Here is a 6,018-nt window from a genome sequence, read left to right on the forward strand (position 1 = left end):
ATAAAAAAAGGAAGGTGTCCAGAGCAAGATCAGGGTGATTACCCTTGGTTCATGCAGAGACTTACCTTCCTGTGTAAAGCCTGTTCACTCCATGCCAATGAACTCTCCAGAAGGTGCTCAGCACCTTTGGACAGTCGGGTCCTGCCTGTACACAGAGATCCAGAGGGTACGAGGGGCTGACACAGGCCTGGAAGGCACAGAAAGGGAAAACACTTCATCTTCTGGTACGGCCAGTCGGAAATCACTCCCCTGCAGAGATGTGAAAAACAAACTGGTGACCATCAAAGGCCTTGGGAAACATTTTAATCTTTCCTCTCTGTATCACCCATGGACATGGGCCCTCTTGACCCTTCCCTGTACCAGCCCCTGCGGTTCTCCTTTCTCTCCAGGGAGGCATCACTGCAGCCTCCTCTTCCCAAGGAGAGCTGTATGTGTGGTCCTGGGCTGGTCCTGATATGGGATTGCTCTAGCACACTTTTTTTCTCAGCTTTCCTGAATCAGGGCTCAATAATCATAAAGATGATGTGGGCAATACAGTCTGGGGGATGATAGAGATTTTTCTCTTTTTTTCTTTTTTTTTTTAATAGATAATGATTTTTTTAAATATATGAACATTTTTGTATGCAGAGTTATTTATTGATTTTCACTGTAACACTGAACTCCTGAAGGGACCCTACAACACAGAAATCAATGCAATGCCATGGCAAATTTGCTCTCCCACGTCCTGAAGGAATGCTGGTGCTGCACTCTCAAGCCTGTGTGTGCTTTGAGGCTGCAAGCACAGCCCAGCACCCAGACCTGGGGGCCCTGACACAGGTTTCTGGGTGCCTGCAGCTCTCCATGAACCACTGTATGATTGAGGGGGCTCTCAGAGCAGGAATCCTGGGCTGCAGGAAGCTGGAACGGGCCCCTCTGCTGTACCCAACATCCAAACAGAGCCTCAGAAAGCCAATGCTGCCAGGTCAGGAGGGTGATGCCAAAATGGCACAGCTGAACTCTGTCTGCACTCTGCGACATGAGGGTTTTACTGTTCCAATAAAGGATTTATTGTTCCATCAGGGTTTATCATTCCAATAAAAACCACTGCAGAGGTGGCAGTAATCATCAAGCCTCCCCCCACGGATGTGTGTTCATCCGCCAAAGGAAAAATAATAAATGGAAATCATGATACTTGAAATGGAGTGATGCAATTTTCCACCTGACAGCCCAGGATGACGCATTTCAAACCACCTTCTCCTCCAAACCCAGATCACCAAACCAGCAGGGACCAGTACCCCTGGTTGGTCTGACACCAGTGTACCTGCCTGCCAGCAGCATTTCCCTCAAGTGGATAGAAAAAGGGGTAAGCCCCCATTTCCCCTGCCCTTGCAGGGCTACACTCATCCAGGATGTCCAGGTGGGACAATCCTTCCCATGACCAGCCCAGTAGCCTCTCCCAGTCCCACCGACCCTGCAAAGGCCTGGTTCTATATTACCATTGATCTGGTAAAGATAAAAATCTCTCTCTAGAAGCCTTACCTTTCATAAAACAAAAGCCTTATTATTCTGTGTCTCCTGCAGCTGAAATTAAGTCAGAAAAGAGACGTAAATGGTGCACAGACGTCAGTCCCACGTACAGCCCTACACATTGTCTGAGCTCAAGATGCTGAGCTCATACAGGGGCAGAAAACATTTTAATCACCTACTGTGCTCCTGGGGGGCACACTGGGTTTCCTCCTATGTGCTCTTGCTGGTGCCTGGTCCCAGGTTCCCAGGACTGGGTGCACTGGATCAAGCAGGACAGACTTTGAACTTCTCTTTTGTCCTGGACAGTGACTGGAGCGGCACTTCTGGGGCTAAATAAAGTCAGGATGGGCATATGGAGAACTCCTAGACAGCCCAAGCAGCACTAAAACAGGCAATAATCCTAAGTTAACTGCTCCAGGCTGGTGGGTAGGCTGGAACAACAACCACAAACCAAAATGCTCTGGGCACAGCACAAGCTCTGCAAGGATCCCTGGCTAATCTGAGGCACCTCCAGGCTGCAAGTGTAGGGATGGCAGGGGCTTCCAAGAGAGGGCTGAGTTCTTCTGCCCTCCAACCACAAACTTGCATCTTGGGAGAGGCAGTAGACCAGGAAATGGCCAATGAACCCTCTTTATATGCCAAAAAAGGGGTATTTAGATATAGGGGGATACAGATAAATATATAAAGAGAGAGAGAAAGAGAGTCAGCACACACTAGTCCAAAAAAGAAAAAAAAACAAACGAAAAATCCAAATCCTAAGAAAACTCCACTGTAAACCCTCTTGTGTGCTCAAGGATTGTGTACAAGAAGGTATCAGCTCGTGGCCAGTTAATGTGCAAAGGGATGTGCTTCAAGGCTGATGGAGAATCAGCCAAATGTCCTTGAGGAACTCCTTGGTGCAGACAGTATCCCAGTCATGTCACCCAAAGCCAGGTGCACCCCTGGAGCAGGCACTGTCACATCCTAACTGCATGGATTTGTGCCCTTGCCTGGGACTCTGCACTCCAGGTGTTGCAGCCCACGGGTGCTGGATGCTCCATCACTGCCTCCTTCTCTTCAGACCTGGGGCACAGCTCCTCACAGCCCAGTCAGAGTGGGATGTCTCTCCCTGATGGAGAGGTTGATGGAAAGGGAGAACACCCCAAATGCAGAGTCCCCAAGCAACGCAAAAGGATCCCACCTGGTCCTTTGTGCACATCCTCATGACAGATCCCTATGGAGAAGCACTGCTGGTAGCTCCATCTTCCATGTATGGAAGGAGGGAAACTGAGGCACGGAGGCTGAGTGAACAGAAAGGCTGTGTCAGAGCAGAGCATGAGGCAGCATCCTGCTGACTGCTCCTGCCATTGCATCTTACGGAGCAGAGATCCCATCTGCAGTAGGGGATGGGAAATGGACAGTGATGGGCCTCAGGGTGACTGTTTAAGTGGCAGTCACTGCAAATGAAGAGCTACAGAAAGCAAAAGCCTGTCCTGAAGCTCTCATGTCTTGCCTTGGGCTTCCAGTCTCACTGGCTTTCATATAAAATCCACCTTGGCCTCCCAGGGATCTGAACACCAGCTGTGCCACAGGGCTTTGGTGGACACCTGAACCAAGAAACACACTGCCCACAGGGTGCCAAGGTTAAGAGCCCGGCTCTGGTCAAGCTCAGAGAGCTCCAGTCCCAGGACCCGAGACACTGTGTGAAGGTCAAAAAAGTCCTGATTCAGACCCTGGCATGAGGCACACAGTGCCTGAGCCAGCAAGGGAGAGTAACAAGAAGGGGAAGAGACAGCGCAAGAGATCAGAATTCACCACTCAGAAAAGACCAGGGAAGACCATAGCCAGGGCCAGAACTGAGGCATCATCCCACTGCTACTGGGGTTTCGCATCCTCTGCTCTGCTTCTTAATCATCTGTTATTTCAAGGCAAGATTTGTTTTAGTAGAGGAAAAAAACAATACACCTTTTATCTGGGTGATTTGCCCTGAGGTGTGTCAGAGACAGGTGAGGAATTCAAGTTAATTATTATCTGTCAGTGCAGCAGGTGGAAAGTGGATGGACTGAGAAGGTCACAGGGCTGGAAATGAGAGATGAGATTGCAGCACAAGGTGAGGTGCAGGCTGTGAGCAGGATCAGGGTGTGCCGAGAGCCGGGGCAGGAGAGGCACTTCCCAGGGACCAAGGCAGTGGTCCTTAGCAACAAGGAGCAACTTAGTGCTGGCAGGAGGTTGAAGGGACCTGCACTGAGGACCAGCAGGGAAAACACTCCCAAGTGGAGCCAGCACATACCCACAGGGCCCATCAGAGGGGATGGAGTGATGGGGATGGGGCGGCGCAGCACAGCTCACCCCCATCCCTGTTGGATGAGGCTGCACCCTGGAGTCACCCCGAAAGTCTCTCACTCACCAGCTCCACAGGAGACGTCGCCGACGGGTTATCAGCAGCCAAGGAAGGGTGTGGGCTGGCCGGGGAGATGTGAGGGCACAGGGTTCCTCGGGTGGCCTTTGGGCAAACACAGCAGCTGGGCACGAACCTCCTTCCTCCCGGGTCCTGTTTACAGATCCGCTTGGCCCAGCCTGGGTGTTATTACTGCTAAGTGCACAGATAACACCATTAATAAGCACACTGCTGATAGCAGAGGGGCAAACATCACTCCTAACCTTTACCAGCTTGCTCCCAGCCTCAGAGTAAAGGCAGCTTCCCCAGGGCAGTGATTTCTGCCATCGATTCAGTTGGTTCTACTCATCCTCTCCCTCGCTGCCCCTCTCCTGCACACTTGCTTACTTAATGACTTGGTTAAACTTGTGTCAATACATTCCAGTTGAACAGCTGCGACACTTCAAAATAAAAACCAAATTAGGGGAATTAACTATTCTCCCAGGGCTTTAGAACTCCTCTGAGTCCAATTTTAGCTCCAAGGCTAGGATAAGGCAAGTCAGGCTAGGAAGGATGCCTCATCTCTGCCACACAGAGGCACAGTGCCATTGGAACAGCCACTGGCACCCAGTGCCATTGGGAAAGCCACTGGGGCCCAGAAGGCACCAACATTTTAATTCAAGCGCCGTTTTTAAGGGAAAAACCTCCAATTTCACTCAAACTCCAGTTCAGCATGGTCACCCCAGTTTAGGGCCACAACAGTGAGAAACAGCAGGTTTGTTAATGTCCTGTACAGAAATCATTGATTTTGGTCAACAAAGAGTTCACCAAGTAGCTCTTGGGAGGTTCCAGTTCCCTGCTAAGCTCTAGAACAGAGTCCAGAGGAAAGCCAGGCACCTGAAAGATCTTGAATGCACTCAGGGCATCCCAGAACATGAAATCAAGGTGCAAGGACATCCAAGCAAGTTTTCCAAGCAGGCTGTGAGATGCTGATGCTTTGGGAGGAGGCAAAACAGAAGTAGCCATGGGTATTCATGCATACCTGCCCAGCACCCAGACTCCATCACAGCAGTGCAAGGGTTTGGTCAGACATTAAACATGACCCTTTTGCTGGCGGACATCGAACAATGGCTGCACCAGCACACACTGGGTGTTCTCACCCAGCAGAAATGGGCCTCTTTCACTCTTGTTTTCCATCCCTTTCGTCACATCCCCACACACGATAACCTGTGCTCCCTCACCCACTCCTACCCCTTAATCAGCTTCTTGGGAATCGTTACATGGCTCTGAACTCCGAACTCACGTGTTTTACAGCTCTAAGGACCTCAGGGCTTGGGAGTTCCTCCTGGGATACACAAGTAAGTCCTCTCATTCCATGGAGAGGTCCATTCTCCCCTGATGGACCCTCTAGACTCACCAGCTCAGCCAGAAGCACCAAATTCCTGTTGTCAGCCACAAATCCAGGGCGATCAGCTCACCAGAGTCCCAAGCCAGAATCAGTTTGCTCTACAACAGAAGACAGATCAGGTCCAGCACAGCTTGGACCTAAAGCATCCCCGAGCTGCATGGCTGAGCCTGTGGGGTTGGCACATGAGGGTCTTGATATGAAATGAGCATTAACAGGTCATAGCTGTCACCCCTAAAAGCAGGACCTTCCTGCCAGGAGTGCATCAGTCTGGTGTCATCCCTGCACCTGCGCTGGACTGTGAGCTTTGCCTTTTGGGTCAGTTTGGTAATCTGTGCCCTGGATAAAAGCACAAAGTAATGGTACATTTCAGAAAAACAATCTCAGGGTCTACCTAAAAACAAGGGACTGGGAACTCAAGTGGATTTTGGCCAGAGCAGTGTGGGTAAGCACTCCCAGCACAAGCCTGTGCCAGGAGATTAGTCCTACACCTGCCTGAGCCATGGCACAAATTAGTCACCACCACTTGTGGTTTTACCAGTTGGCACATCCTGCACCCAGGCCGTTGACATGGGGCAACCCAGCAAGTGTATAAAGGAGCTGATCCCCATTGGCTGCCCGTGGCAGATGTGAGAGCTTCTCACTGAGTAATTAATGTAATGACAATAATAGACCCAAAGTAAACAAGGTGGAAAAAAAATAAATCGATGGGCTGGGAGCAGAGGCCACATTTAGTGAGGAGTAGTCCTGG

The sequence above is a fragment of the Pithys albifrons genome, chromosome 19 (assembly GCF_047495875.1).
Source record: "Pithys albifrons albifrons isolate INPA30051 chromosome 19, PitAlb_v1, whole genome shotgun sequence".
Lineage (NCBI taxonomy): Eukaryota > Metazoa > Chordata > Aves > Passeriformes > Thamnophilidae > Pithys > Pithys albifrons.